Genomic DNA, 16031 nt, shown 5'->3' on the forward strand with positions numbered 1-16031 from the left:
TCCCCCAAAAAAGTCTATCCAGGTCAGCTCCTATCCTGAAAGTTTGGGGGTGATTCTTCAAGTGGGGGCTGAGAAAAAAGGAGGGTCCCAAAACGCGTTTTTCATGTGTTAATTTCCATAGAAAATTTTGAGGCAGGCTACGGCCCGAACTACTGAACGAAATTACCCCAAATTTGGCAAGGCAAAGGCCGAAGCCACGCCCCTTTTCAAACCTCTCTGCAATGCAGCACTGTTGGCGCTTACTGGAGATACCTGGTGAGTTAGTAGGACCCTAGGGACCCTAGGGACCCTCAGGATTTAAGGGACTTAATCCCCCAACTTAAAACGAGTCACGTGGCGCCTTTGCACAGTGGTAAAGGGAGGGGGCAGGGCCTGATGTGACATGTGTAAAAACATGTCCTGTGGCGCGTTTTAAGTTGGGGAATTTAATTCCCCTTCAATCCTGATGGTCCCTGGGGGCCAACTAGCGCACCAGGTACCTCCAGTAAGCACCACAGGGCTGCGTTGCAAAGAGGTGGTCTGAGGCCACGCCCCTTTTTACACCTCTCTGCAATGCAGCTCTGTGGCGCTTACTGGAGGTACCTGGTGGGCTAGTTGGACCACAGGGACCCTCAGGATTCAAGGGGACTTAATCCCCCAACTTACACCGTGCCACGGGGTGTGTTTGCACAGTGGTGAAGGGAGGGGGCGGGGCCTGATGTGACAAGTGTGCAAACACGTCCTGTGGCATGTTTTAAGTTGGGGGATTAAGTCCCCTTGAATCCTGAGGGTCCCTGGGGGTGTACTAGCCCACCAGGTGCCTCCAGTAAGTGCCACAGGGCTGATTTAAGGGGACTTAATCCCTCAACTTAAAACGAGCCACATGGCATGTTTGCACAGTGGTGAAGGCAGGGGGCGGGGCCTTATGTGACAAGTGTGCAAACGTGCTCCGTGGCGCGTTTTAAGTTGGGAGATTAAGTCCCCTTGTATCCTGAGGGTCCCTTGGGGACAACTAGCCCACCAGGTACCTTCAGTAGGTACAACAGAGTTGCGTTGTCACAGAGGTGAAAAAGGGGCGTGGCCTCGGACCACCTCTCTGCAACACAGCTCTGTGGTGCTTACTGTAGGTACCTGGTGGGCTAGTTGGGCCCCAGGGACCCTCAGGATTCAAGGGGACTTAATCCCCCAACTTAAAATGCTCCACGGGGTGTGTTTCCACACTTGTCACATCAGGCCCCACCCCGTACCTTCACCACTGTGCAAACGGGCCTTGGGTCGAACTAGCCCACCAGGTACCTCCAGTAAGCGCCACAGAGCTGCGTTGCAGAGAGGTGTAAAAAGGGGCGTGGCCCTGGCCCTGGCCCACCTCTCTGCAACGCAGCTCTGTATCTCTTACTGGAGGTACCTGGTGGGCTAGTTGGCCCCCAGGGACCCTCTGGAATCAAGGGGAATTAATCCCCCAACTTAAAACCTGCCAGGGGGCGTGTTTGCACAGTGGTGAAGGGAGGGGGCGGGACTGATGTGACATGTGTGTACTTATCCAATTACTCCGCCAAAACCCAAGCACTTATAAATTCACCATGCACTCTCCTTGCAGTACTCTAGTCATCCAGTCAGTACCCATGGACTCATGCAATGACCCATGCACTAACACATGCACGCTACAATACCCTGAGCACTAACCATGCAGTCCAGCCATCGCCATGTCAGTACCCATGCACTCCTTCAATCACCCAGCCAGCACCATGTACTTATCCAATCACTCCACCAAAACCCAAGCACTTATAAATTCACCATGCACTCTCCTTGCAGTACTCTAATTTTCCAGTCAGTACCCATGTACTCATGGAATGGCCCAGGCACTAACACATGCACTGCTACAATCCCCTAAGCAGTTCCCATGCAGACCTCTAACCACCTACACACTACTGATTCACTCCTCCAATTACCCAGGTAGTACCCATGCACTCCAGAAATCCCTCTGTCACTACCCATGCACTCCTTCAGTCACCCAGCCAGCACTGTGTACTTATCCAATCACTCCGCCAAAACCCAAGTAGTTATAAAATCACCATGCACTGTCCTTGCAGCACTCTAATCATCCAGTCACTACCCATGTACTCATGCAATGAACCAGTCACTAACACATGCACTGCTGCAATCCATTGGTTGAGGACTACCTATGCAGTCCAGTAATCTCCCTGGTACTACCTATGCAGTCCTACAATCACCCAGCCAGTCTTATGCCCTTATCTAATCACTGCGCCAAAACCCAAGCACTTGTAAATTCTCTATGCACTCTCCTCGCAGTACTCTAATCATCCAGTCACTACCCATGTTGTCATGCAATGATCCAGGCACTAACACATGCACTGCTACAATCCTTGTTTACTCCCCAGGCAGTCCTCTAACCACCTACACACTTCTCATTCACTCCTTCAATTCCCCTGGTAGTACCCATGCAGTCCAGCAATCACCCTGTAACTCCCCGTGCAGTCCTCCAGTCACCCAGTCACTACCGTGTACTAATCCAAACACTCCGCCAATACCCAAGCACTTATAAATTCACTCAGGCACTCTCCTTGCAGTATTCTAATCTTTCAGTCAGTAGCTATGTACTTATGCAATGATCCAGGCACTAACTGATCACTGTTACAATCCCATATGCCCTACCCATACAGTCCTGTACCCCCTTCCACACTTCTCATTTGCTCCTTCAATTCCCTAGATAGTACCCATACAGTCCCGCAATCACACTGTCACTACCTGTGCACTCCTTCAGTCACCCAGCCACTCCCATGTACTAATCCAAACACTCTTCCAATACCCAAGCACTTATAAATTCACCACGCACTCTCCTTGCAGTACTCTAATTATCCACTCACTACCCATGTACTCATGCAATGACCCAGTCACTAACACATGCACTGCTAAAATACCTTGAGGATTACCTATGCAGTCCAGTAATCTCGCTGGTACTATCTATGCAGTCCTCCAGTCACCCAGCCAATCCTATGTGCTTATCCAATCACTGCGCCAAAACCCAAGCACTTATAAAATCACCATGCACTCTTATTGTAGCACTCTAATCATCCAGTCACTACTCATACTCATGCAATGACCCAGGCATTAACTCATGGCAAATACAGAGGAGGTCATGCTAATCACAGGGGTACCCCAACGCACAGTGTTCCCTAGTGTATGTAGGTGTTTTCACTGTATTCTAAGTGTCTTTTAGCATAGCACTTGCTCTAGGCCTGGTTAGTCAGAGTCAGTTACAACCAGTACCCATCAGCAAAAAGTTGGAGGCACAGGAGGACTTTCTGCTCCTCTGTTTGGGGCATATTATCAAGCCAGGCGATAAAATTATCGCCGCTTTAGCGGCAGAAAACTGCTGCTAACACGGCGATAATGGACTTGATAATATGCTCTATGGAATTCTAATTGAAGGCCATGTTAGACGTCCTTCACATCTAACATGGGCTTCAATTGGAAATCCATAGAGCATATTATCAAGCCCATTATCGCCGTTTTAGCGGCGGTTTTCTGCCGTTAAAGCAGCGATAATTTTATCGCCTGGCTTGATAATATGCCCCTTGGTTCTTTCTGGACATCTCTTCTTCTTCCTGCACTTTTCTTCGTCTTTCTAGACTTCTGTTGCCTCTTTCTGCATTTGTCTTGCTTCTTTCTGTGCTTTTCTTCCTCTTTCTTCTCATGTCCTACCTTTGTAGGCATAGTTAGAAATTAGCATTTAAAAAACCTTAAAAATACACTGAAATAACTATAGGTTTCAGGGACATTATAGTTAGAAATTAGCATTTAAAGGACCTTAGAAATCCACTGAAAAAAACAAAGGTTTCAGGGATGTTATAGTTAGTTGGAGATTTTACAAAACCATAGAAATTCGGCCGTTATAGTTTGTAGACCTAACTATAACTCGCGCCCCCACAATGCACTGCTGATGACGTCACATATTACATCACTCATGACATGCTCAGTGACATCACTCATGACATCACTCATGACATCTCAAACGTGGGTCCCTGCCAGAAGCCAATGGGCTTCTTCCCTCCAAGTATGATAACCTTCCTTTCTTGGAATTGAGAGCATTATGCAGTACTAGGAGACTGAAGACAGGCAAAAGTCCAACCACCCAACACCTCGTAGAGGTACTCAGGCTGGATGATCTCAGAAGACCTATAGGGTCCAAAGGGGTAGGCAGAGTGGGTGGGGCAGCAGCTGAGGAAGGGCCTAGGGGTGAAATTCCCCATGACCTGAACTCTAATGCTGACCAGGAAGATGACAGTGATCTTGACCTGGATAATCCAGCTCCCCTAGAAGATGAGGGGGAGGGCCACAATGGTCCCCTCTTTGTCCCTTCTGGAGGAGTTGGTGGTGGGCCTAGAAGGTCTAGATCTTCCTCAGTGGATTCTAACCATTCTGGTTCATCTATAGGGACCTCTATCTCTGATCATAGCAGGGAAGCCTCCCAGGAGAGGAGAGACAGACTGCTGAAGTATGAGGAAGCTCAGCTTTAAATAAAAAAAACAGCAGATAGCCCTGGAAAGGGAGTCCCTAGAGCTCTACAGAGCTAGAAAAAAGATGGGACTGGAGTCCCATGGTGGCAGCAACATCCCTAATGATAGGGAGAGGTCTCATGACCATAGAAACCTAAATAAGATTGTCCCTCCCTACCAGAGTGGGGATGACATTCACAAATGGATAACTGCACTGGAAAGGGCCTGTAAAGTTCAAAGGGTCCCCCAGAAGCAGTGGGCAGCAATCTTATGGCTCTCCTTTGCAGACAAAGGTAGAGATAAGCTCCTCACTGTTAGACAGGAGGATGCTAATGATTATACCAGTCTGAAAAGTGCATTGATTGAAGGGTTTGGCCTAACCACTGAACAATACAGGTTAAAGTTCAGAGATACCAAAAAGGCACACAATCAAGACTGGGTGGACTTTGTAGATTGTGCTATTAAGGCTCTGGAGGGTTGGTTACTCGGCAGCAAAGTGCATGACTTTCAAGGATTGTACAATTTGATTATGAGGGAGCTGATCCTTAATAACTGTCAAAATCAGCTGTTGCACCAGTACCTGGTGTACTCAGATCTGACCTCTCCCCAAGAATTGGGAAAGAAGGCAGACAAATGGGTCAGAACCAGGGTGAGGCAGAAGGTTCAGAACCAAGGTGGTGACCAGAAGAATCAGGATCCTAAGAACTCTGACAAGGGTGGGGAGAAGGGTAAAGACCAGAAGTCTTCACAAGGTCCCCAAAAATCTTCTTCAGGGGGTGAATCCCAATCTAATAAAGGAAAAGGCCAAAAGAAACCATGGTGCAAAATTTGTAAACAGAAGACTCACTGAACAAGTGATTGCACCAAGTCCAAAGACTCAACTCCAGCCACCATTGGCCCTAAGGCAACAGTCCCCCCTAGTACAGCTACAATTGGTGGTGGTAATGTTCAGAATAAGGGTGTAGTAGGGTTAACCCTGGGTTCTGAGATGGACTCTGGCCTAGTCAGAGTTCCAACTCAGGTGTTGCAGGGATTCTGCTTATGCACAGAACTATGCACAGGAAACCAGGACCTCAGTGAATTGTGGTGTACCCAGAACCCCTTATCCGACCAGCATCAGTGTCCCATTCGTTATCCGAGGTTTATCTCGGCGGGAATTAGTGTATTCTCAGGAATGGTGGGAATCAGAAATACCTGTTCGTAATTATTCTCATATCAGTCCACAACAGAATAAACAGAGACACGGTAAAGTTTAAAGAGTTTATTTTATAAACCTCGTGTCCTAAGATGCAGTACTTTGGCTAACATAAGCAGACAAATGATTAAGATCAAAACCATCAGCATAGTTACAATACCATAGAAAATGAAAGGAGTAATCATACTAAAATGACAGTGGATATCAGCCATCTTCCTTTCGCTAATAAACTAATATTATTATTATTAGACTAATAAAAGGTCTCTAGGCTTGAATGGGGAACCCCATACCGTAAAGATCAGCTTAGTGGGATCACATCACAGGATCAGCTAGACTCTGCTCCTGGGAAAGCTCTTCTTCCGAATGTAATGAAAAACATGCAACACTGCAATATTAAAAGCACCTGACTTTCAGGTATTTGCAGCTGCGTTCGTGTTATGGCTAAATAGTGGGCCGATCAACCTGAACCCAACAACATGCACCGTCTAGCGATTCAGACTGTTTCTTTACTCAGTGTTCAGACCAAGGTCGCTGCTCACTGTTTGGGATGTGAACAACAGACAGTTCTCATGTGAAGCAAAGTCGAGCAAGCATTTCTCAATTAATAACATGTAACTACAGTGTCGTGTGCAAAAGCAGCAAAAGCGGCAAGATGGCTTTCTAACATCTAACGCGGTTGTGCTAACTTAGCATTGTACGTATATAGATAGCAATCTTCACTACACCCTCCCTTGATCGGACCACTAACCAGTAGGGGCGCACTTGCAAAAACGCAGAGTTCAAGTTCGATAGAACGGAACCAAGGGCATGAATTGTAAGTCCATATAAGGTAAGTGAAAAAAACAAAAAAAACAAAGAAAAAATAAAAAAGGATTGAAAAAACCCATTTAAAGGAAAAAAACATAATTGAAGGACGTATGACGAAATGAAGGGGCAAAAAAGTCAATCCATCAATGTATAAGCACAATAAGTTGCAGCAGCTTCCAAGAGGAAATCATTGGAACGTTCTGCAAAGTTATCTGCCATCCAGTTCAGCAAGGGGAAGGAACACACATGTTCCTCGACAACCGGAGCCTCCAGCACCATTCGAGGACAACTGGTGTGGCTCAATGATTAGAGCGGCAGACCCTGATGCAGAGGTCTAGCCCGGGACCAGGGTTCAATTCCCCGCCTCGGTGGGTCTTGGGCTCAAAAAATTCCACGGACCTGATAATTCTCGCCTCGGTGCCTATTCCAATCATGGAGTCCCACTCTGCAACTCTGGGCAATAGCTTGCTTAATCTCCACAACGGCCCCCACAACGCTAAGGATGCCTGGCCTCCACCTTGGGGGTGCCCAGGAGTGGACGCCTCACAGGGAAAGCCAGGATGGGTTCCACAGCGGTATTCGTACAAGCGCCTTGAGACCCTTGCGGGTGAGTAGTGCACTATACAAGTATCAACTTACAATTTACATTCAAGATAACTTCTCGCTAAGAATTCAGCTGCAGCCGTTCCGATGTCCCAACTCCCAAGGACTCCATGTGCTGCTCCACAGGCCATAATCCTGATGCCAGAACAGTCCAACTCATGAGCCATTAAGGGGCTCATTAGCCGATCATAATCCGGGGCAGGAGACACCGAGTTCGACAGGCACAAATCCAGAGCCCATTGGAATGGACAATCTAGGCAATGAAAGACCGGCTGCACACAAGTAAAGTAGGGAAACCGGAAGGACAATCCATAGGCTATGCTTAAGGTCGCCAGTGGTAAAGTGCCATAGTATTCAAGCATCCGGTTACGAAGATGGAGCAGCCGGGACCTGCTGTCGTGTGACGCAAGTTGTGCATCCATAGCTACGAGGGCAGGAAGCAAAGGGAGACCTCCGAAGACGCTGGAAAAAATAGAATGAAAAAATGCAGAGATCACACCAAAAATAGTTTGAAAGGAGGTCACGAGGCCGGAGCCCACAATTTTAAAAAAATGAGCCAGGCCACTTGTTGACGAGGCATTAAAGATAGTCTGAATCAGGGCCCCAAAATGAAGTGGGAGATCAGTATTCAAAAGCGCTTGCACCTCTGTGCGCGTATTTGCTACGTGAAGGACAAATGTTTCCCTGGACGAAGTCAACGTGACTTCTTTCTGAGACAATAGAGCCCTTATTCTGCTCATCTTATTGAACTCTGCTTTCAAGGTTGGAATGGAAGGCCAGATGAATACATCGAGCCGTCCATGCGGGGGTGGGAAAAGGACGTTATTACAGCAAACTACTCTCTGTGATACAGTCACTATGTAGGGAATTCCCACTAACATCCCACAGCAAGCTTCATTATTTAATAGCAAATAACTACGGTTAGCAAGCAGCGTAAAAGACGGTGTTATAACTGGCACAAGGATCCCTTTCAGGACGCAAGCTAAATTAGGAACGTGCACATTACATGCACCATGCAATTGAATGTGCCTACACACTACAGAGTGATCCGGAGTGGAAGTGCACTCTTCACCTTTCAAGTATACCTCTTTTCCGTCTCTCACACATCTATACGTGAATGGGAGTGACCAAACTTCGTGCAGGAAGGCAGTACCAAGTTTTTCATATCTGCCAAGGGCATAATGTTTCATGCACGAACTGAACTTAAACAGGGGGAATGGTAATGTGATCAACCCGTGGATAAGCCACACAGCGGAGTTTAATTCGGCAACAGAGAAAGGTAAAGGTTCTAACTTTTCAATGTGCAGCAATGAATATGTCACATCTTTCATGGACATAAATTGTTGTTTCGCAGTTAAATTAAAAGGGAGGAACACAGATGAAGTATTCATGTAATCCCAAGGGACTTTCCCAGCCTTTAACGTTTGCAATGTCCATGCAAACTGCATAATGGAACGCAATTGATTCTGACCATGATACAAAACAGACAAATCATCCTGCACAATGTCTACCACAGATGAAACAATGTTATCTAAGGTATAAATTCTGGAAGACAGGGTGGTAATGCTATTATCTATTACAGCCAATACCTTTTCCATATTGGCTTGATCAATAGCCCGTAATCTGGATGCAGCCTCAATCTGTGATAGCTTCCAAACTTCGTTGTAAATAGCATATACCCATCTTTTGGACCTGCCAACCGCAGGACCCTTAACAAAATCATTCAAATCTATTTTGACGTTTAATCGTGATAAATGAAGCTTAACAGATGCTAAGGTGGAATGTTGCAGCCAAGATTGGCATAACTTCCCTACTGAGTAGGTAGTTACAGTGTGAGAAGACTCATAACGGGGGTCTACACAAACTTGTGTATACCCTGGTGCTAAATCCAGAAACCGATGTTGACAGGAGTCTGAGCTCGTTTGCCACACCAACCACCCTTCCGGATTCAATTCAGAAATATTGAAGGATGTGTTGGAAATGTATTACTGCAACGTAGCAAGGGACAGACCCGTATGATTACCCCAATTAGGATAAGCACCCAGACTCAGAGTGGAGGGAGAATTAAATTTTTTAGAAGTAGCCAATCCAAAACAGGTGGTCTGAAAAATTGACGAATTCAAAAATAACATGTGGTTCGGGATGAGGCAGGCACGATGCAAATCTTCTGTTCCCTGTACCTGCCACGGTTTAGAACCCCAAACCGATTTAAGATCGATAGTAGCTTTCCACAGATCATATCCCCCAATTGCCAACTTGTCCATAAAGGACTTGGAATACAACAATTTGGTGTGTGTCAGTCTAACTTTAGAAGCAGACTCAGCCGCAACCTTAAAATAAAAGGAGGCCGGATTCGACACACTGAAATCAGAAAAATATGTGAATTTGTCCACTAACGTGGTGGAGCCGCCCAGCCTAGGGGCGGGACAATGTTCCCATTGTGTAAGTCCAAGGGGGAATTAAAAAATGTCTTTTGAACCAGGCCACAAAAATCGAATCTTTGGACGGGGCAATGGAAGTCATTGAATTAGTGTTAAAAGAGTATTGTGACTGGGTAACTGTGGTGGATTGTAAAACAGGCAATGGAACATCCGCAGGATAAGCGTACTCAATGTCTTCAGGTAGACCACCAGGTGTCGGTGGCAATAAAGGACCAGTAACTGTATGCATCTCGACGTCAACATCAGGCAAGGTGTCAGAAGCTGGGGCCACAGCAGAATTTCTCAGCATCGAAGGGCAAGAAACTGCCGGTGTCATACTAAGAAGAATCGGCCACTCGCTGTAGCTTGATATTGTCAATAGAGATGTACCTGTTATCCTTTCGACCAGGATGTGGAGGTAAAATGACTGTACGTGTACCCTGTACTCCAAGCACCGGAACTGGTGCACGATAAGAGGGGCCAAACTCCTTCTTGTTCTCCACCTTCTCACGGACCAGATCACCAACTCGAGGCAGCCAGCCGACTACCGGAATCTGAAGCGCAGCATCAGATGTGGAGGGTACGTGTTCCTTCGCTAGACTGTCTCTGGCTTCTTGAAGATTCTGCAATACAGCACAGTGATCATCTACGTCAAAGGGTGCGGCCGACGCCGCCATGTCTAGACCATCAAGGTCCGGGACAAACATTCGTATGTCAAAGAGCATCATATATGGGGTCCGCCCACCCAGAGACCTTCTAGGGAGATTATTAAGTGCACGTTGCACGTCATACAAGTGGGCTAGCCAGTTCCGGCCAGTACCTAAAACCCTGGCTGTCAAAGATTGCTTTAAGTCACGGTTCATCCGCTCCACTACACTATTACCCTCAGGTCGGTATGGAGACGAAAATTTGACTTGGACCCCCAAATTTCTCATGGCTTCTTTGTACACCTTTGAGGCGAACGCAGGGCCCTGATCAGAATGAAAGGTACCACATGCAAAACTTCCAACAAAGACATGAAAATCCTTGATGACAGTACGGGCATCAGCACTCCTTTGTGGCCACACCCACAGAAAACGTGTGCACGAATCCACTGCAACCAAGATGTATTTGTATGCAGTATCAGAGGTAAATGGACCGCAATGATCTAAATAAACACAACCCAGTGGTTTATTAGATATGTACAACTGAGTTTGTGGTGGGCGCGCCGCAGTTGAAGGTTTTATCTGCTGGCAAATGTCACAATTAAGAACATAAGCGCGAGCTTGTTTGTATAAACTGCACCACCAGTAACGTTGTTGTAACAGAGATACAGTAGCTGCAACGCCGGCATGCGCGGACGCCATGCCCTCGTGAGCTGCTAATATCAAAGATGGTCTGCAGTCCGCGTTGGGAATCAATCTGTCACCAACGTCGTTAATCCTCACTAATGGGACGTTATCAGGACTTAAGCGATAATGGTAACGAGAAGGGAAACCTCTTGGATATTTTGTTCCCTTCTCTGTAGCAGCACTAGCCGCCAAGATGTCATCATCGATCTTACTTTTGGATCTTGTAACTGCTGCTACTAAGTATGTCGCCACTGCTGTTTTTGCTGCCTCGTCAGCTAGGCTGTTGCCGACAGCATGGACACCAACTCGTTGGTGACAAAGAGTGTGAATAACATTCATGAGAGGCAGATGTTCTTTAAGTTCTGCCACTCGAACCCAAAGCGTTTTATGCTTAATCGTGCTACCTTTGGAATCATGGTAGTCATTCCGAGACCAAAAATGTAGATTATCGTTGTACGATTGGACACAATAAAATGAGTCACTAACTATAAGAGTGGTGACTCGGAGATCAGCAAACTCTAATGCAAGCACCAGAGCACGAAGCTCCGCCAACTGTGCGGTACAATCACCCAATGACTGCGTATGCACGACATCGGATTGGAATTCACCGTTTACGAAAGTACCGGCCACAATTGCGCAGGCCGCTGAATAGGCATGCTTCGATCCAGTAGCCGGTTGCGCAGAACCGTCAGTGTAAATGACACAATGGTAATCCTCGAGCGGGAGCAAAGACAGAGGAGCTGGATGAACTAATTCATACTGCAAAAACTCCTGAGTCTGAAGTGCCACGTCAAAGATATATGTGACGTCAGGCGATGTCAAGGAAGCAGCCCATTGTATCCACCTTGGATGCAAAGCTTTAGAATTTGGTACACTTGCTGTTGTCACCGCCTCAAGGGCAGGATATGGTGTTACCACCAACATGCGTTTACCTTGCGATAGCGCTCGCTCTTTCAGAATCGCCATCTGTACTGCTGTCAGAACTTTATCGACAGCGGAAAATCGCAGTTCAGCCGAAGTGTACAAGTGTGATTTGTAGGCAATGGGGACGGTGTCGCCCTCATTGAACGTTAAGTACGTGAAACCCACTGCGCCTGGCACAATTCGTATTACCTGGTTAGTGTGGTTATCATGCGTCAATAAGTATTTTGAAGCAAGAAGGTCAGCTTGCAATGATTGCAATATAGCTGAATGCTCTGGCAGCCAACATGATTGGAAAAAGTAGGTTGTACCAAGGCATAAAGCGGCTTGATACGCTGGGCATAATCAGGAATGTACTTTCGACCGAAATTCAGAAAGCCCAGCAGAGATTGTAATTTCTTCAGTGTCGTAGGAGCACGTAGGCATGCGCATTTCTCCAGGAAGTGCGGAGCCAATCCTCGACCTTCATTGTTGAGTTCGTATCCCAAGAACAACACTGTATATTCCGCAATGTGAGACTTCGCAAAGTTGAATTTGTACCCGCAGTCTGCAAACAAAACAATAATGCGATCAACGCGACGGAGATGCGGTCCCAACTCGTCATCTGTGAGATAAATATCATCCACATACGAGTACGCATCAGGGTCTATGCTCTCTAACAGAGAGATCACGCGAGCGGCGAAGACACCAGGGCTGTTTTTATAGCCCATCGGTAATCTTTTGAAATGTTTTTGTTTGCCACCCGAGGTAAATGCCGTCCACTCACTACTAAGAGAGGACAGGTTATGGCTGTAAAAGCCATTGGAAATGTCAAGTGTGGTTTTAAACCTTTTCCTCACGAGACTATCGACGAGAACTATGGGTATTTTGTACTGCGCATGTCCGGCAATGAGAGTTTAAATGCCGGTAATACAAAACTAGGCGGTACGACCCGTCAGGCTTCGTCACAGTGAATAAAGGATTATTCATTGGTGACACACATGTTTCAATGGCACCTTGATATTCCAATGGTTCACGCATGGGATATTGGGGTTGTGGCTGGGGCGTGGACCGCAACGGAATTTCATGGCTGGGGGACAATTTATCCCAGCCTACCTGATTACGATACAGCGCAGGTGCAAGCACCAGAGCCCACTCCTCGGCGAACTTTTTAGCTTGGTCCTTTGGCACTGTGTGCGCGAAGGATGGGAGGATTACCTCCTCCCCTCTAGGAGCATCTAAAACGAAAGCCGGGGGCCAATCAGCCTCTGCTAATAGAATATCATATGAAGTGGTCAGATTATCCCAAAAAATCCCTTTAATCGTACGTTGTATGTCACCTTCAATCAAAAGGACTTTATTATATAGTCTATCAGGGGGAGCCACTCTAGTGTCAGCAGTTTCTACAGTTATGAACGTAACAGTTGCTGTTGCCACCAGATGTGGACGCGGTGCTTGTCGCACTACTGCCGCGCTGTCGAGCAGTGTTAGTGCCCATGTCAGGTTCTGAAGCTGCGTCCGCACCATCTGTGGCATACCTCGCTGTTAGCGCAGCAACTTTCTTCTTCTGAAACGGGGGTCGTTGACGTGCAGACTCGTCCTGCTTGCCTTTGCCGTCAGCCTGGCAGGGTTGCTCACGACTTTGGGCACCCCTTCCTTTCCCACGGTCTCCGCCACCGGATTGTGATGCCGATGTTTCCTGTGAATAACGAGGAGAGCGTTGTTCAGAAACCTGAAATCTATCAGGTGACTTAATACGAGATCGATCGCGCAGATCATATGTGCGTTCGCTGGACGACTGCACGGGCGAGGCAGGAAGAGACCCCTGTTTCTGTTGCTGCTTCCCCTGTTTCTTTGCTCGCCAACTTTGTTTAGGAAAAATTGGGCGTTCGTCTTTAGTGGACGAGCTCACCTTAGTTTGCTGTACTATATCAGGAATAACGGGTGGTTTAACACCCAACGCACTACGGCCCAGCTGTCTATAGGCTTGCGCAATTATTTTAGCGAACTCCTTGGGCTTGTCGAGTTCATCCACGCTGTCCAGCTTATTTAGTACTTGGAACTGCATGGCATCGCCTTTGAGGTTGCCCATTACCATGGAAGCCACCACATCGAACACTCCGACAAGCCTCATTCCTAATTCAACAGCAGCCTCCGCACCGTGATTCTCTTGAACACGTTTGATGACGGAGGGTAGTACAGACATAGACGGAGTGCCGAAGCACTTCGAGTAGGTCGCGGCAAAGACCTTGCCCCAGTTTGTGCGATCAGCCATATCTGGGACTAAGTCTTTCGGCAAACTAATGGTGAGTATCCTGTGTTTCTCCACAGGAGTGGTATGCGCAAAAAACGCCTCCAGTTGGTCAAATTTCTCAGCAAGCCAATAAGGAAAATCATCCTTACTTTGGGGGCGTTTGCCCATTACCGAATTAACCATAACAGGACTAATAACCACCGCGTGGTGGTCAAATGGTTGTCCCGCAACAGCAGGTGCCCCCACCTGTACGTTGTGTGACACGTACTGCACTAAAGCCCTATGAACTGTAATCAGGGCTGTGTGTAGTACCCGCAACTCAGCCACCGCCACCGTGAGATAGCGGGGATGAGGCGTGAAGCCGGCCAGCACCGGCCATGTGGCCCCTGCAATAGACAACGGGCCCATTCTTGCCGGTGCAACCGCATGGGGAAGGGCGCCATTAAACCAGATGGTATGCTGCCAGGCAGATATTGGAATTTCTTGTGACCTATATGGGGTATAGACCGCAGGTAGCTGTGTGTGAGTAAAGGAATGAAAAGTATCATCGTCATTCACCGCCGGAAAAGTCACCCAACTCATACGGGTAAGACGCATCAGCGCTCACCACAAAAATAACAGCCATCCCATCATCTGGCACCCCATACGTTGTCAAATGACGGCGTAGAGGTGCACGACTATGCGCGGCTATCTCGACTGCCATAAGGACACACTAACGAGTATCAACGATATCAACAGTAGCACTGGGGTTCAGTAAAAAATAACCTTTTTAATGATCAAGCTTGAATGAACCTATTAGTTGAAACACAGGTAGGTTAAACCCTCACTCCCGTCAACTGGAAACCAGAGTGAGGGTGTTGTGGACTAATACAAGCACTACTAAGGCGTTTCAAATCAATAGACCAAACGTTAGGTGCGCCATGTTGCAGGGATTCTGCTTATGCACAGAACTATGCACAGGAAACCAGGACCTCGGTGAATTGTGGTGTACCAAAAACTCACCTCAGAACCCAGAACCCCTTATCCGACCAGCATCAGTGTCCCATTCGTTATCCGAGGTTTATCTCGGCAGTCCCAATGTATAGACAACCCAGAACAAGCGACTTAGTGTATTCTCAGGAATGGTGGGAATCAGAAATACCTGTTCGTAATTATTCTCATATCAGTCCACAACAGAATAAACAGAGACACGGTAAAGTTTAAAAAGTTTATTTTATAAACCTCGTGTCCTAAGATGCAGTACTTTGGCTAACATAAGCAGACAAATGATTAAGATCAAAACCATCAGCATAGTTACAATACCATAGAAAATGAAAGGAGTAATCATACTAAAATGACAGTGGATATCAGCCACCTTCCTTTCGCTGATAAACTAATATTATTATTATTAGACTAATAAAAGGTCTCTAGGCTTGAATGGGGAACCCCATACCGTAAAGATCAGCTTAGTGGGATCACATCACAGGATCAGCTAGACTCTGCTCCTAGGAAAGCTCTTCTTCCGAATGTAATGAAAAACATGCAACACTGCAATATAATGTGGTACTTTGAAATTTGGGACCGCGTAGGAGGCAGGGCCCTACCCCTGTCTATTCCGGTATTAGCGAACCGCAAATGGCCAATACGGTATGTACAAGTACTTTGCATAACATTTCATTGATAAATATACTATGTATACGATGTTATGCATTTGCTCCGTGGGTTCCATCTTGGAGCGGTGGCCATCTTATAGTTGCCCTCACATAGGCTACACTTTAAGAACAAATACAGGCCTCTAGAACACATGCGCCTTCCTTTGACTTCTCTGTGACCTGTGCGAATTGGCTCCACCGCTCCCCCAGGTCAGTCCGGTCTCACGAGCTCCTCGTCCTCTGGCCACCTGTGATTAGCATCAGGGCTTGACACACCATAAAGCCTTTTCATCCTACACGAGCCTCCAGCTAATCTCTTTCACACCTGACTGTTCCTGCTTTATGGCTTGTTTTCCAAACAGGAGATGCTCATGTTTATTGGGGCCTATCGATA

The 16031-nt window shown here is 47.0% G+C and overlaps 1 protein-coding gene across 1 annotated transcript in view; it reads right to left on the reverse strand.

The window, feature by feature from the left end:
- The window catches only part of LOC146785871 (uncharacterized), a 91199-nt gene that overhangs the window by 22540 nt on the left and 52628 nt on the right, over nucleotides 1–16031 (reverse strand). The window lies entirely within an intron of this gene.

The sequence above is a fragment of the Triturus cristatus genome, chromosome 11, assembly GCF_964204655.1.
Source record: "Triturus cristatus chromosome 11, aTriCri1.1, whole genome shotgun sequence".
NCBI lineage: Eukaryota > Metazoa > Chordata > Amphibia > Caudata > Salamandridae > Triturus > Triturus cristatus.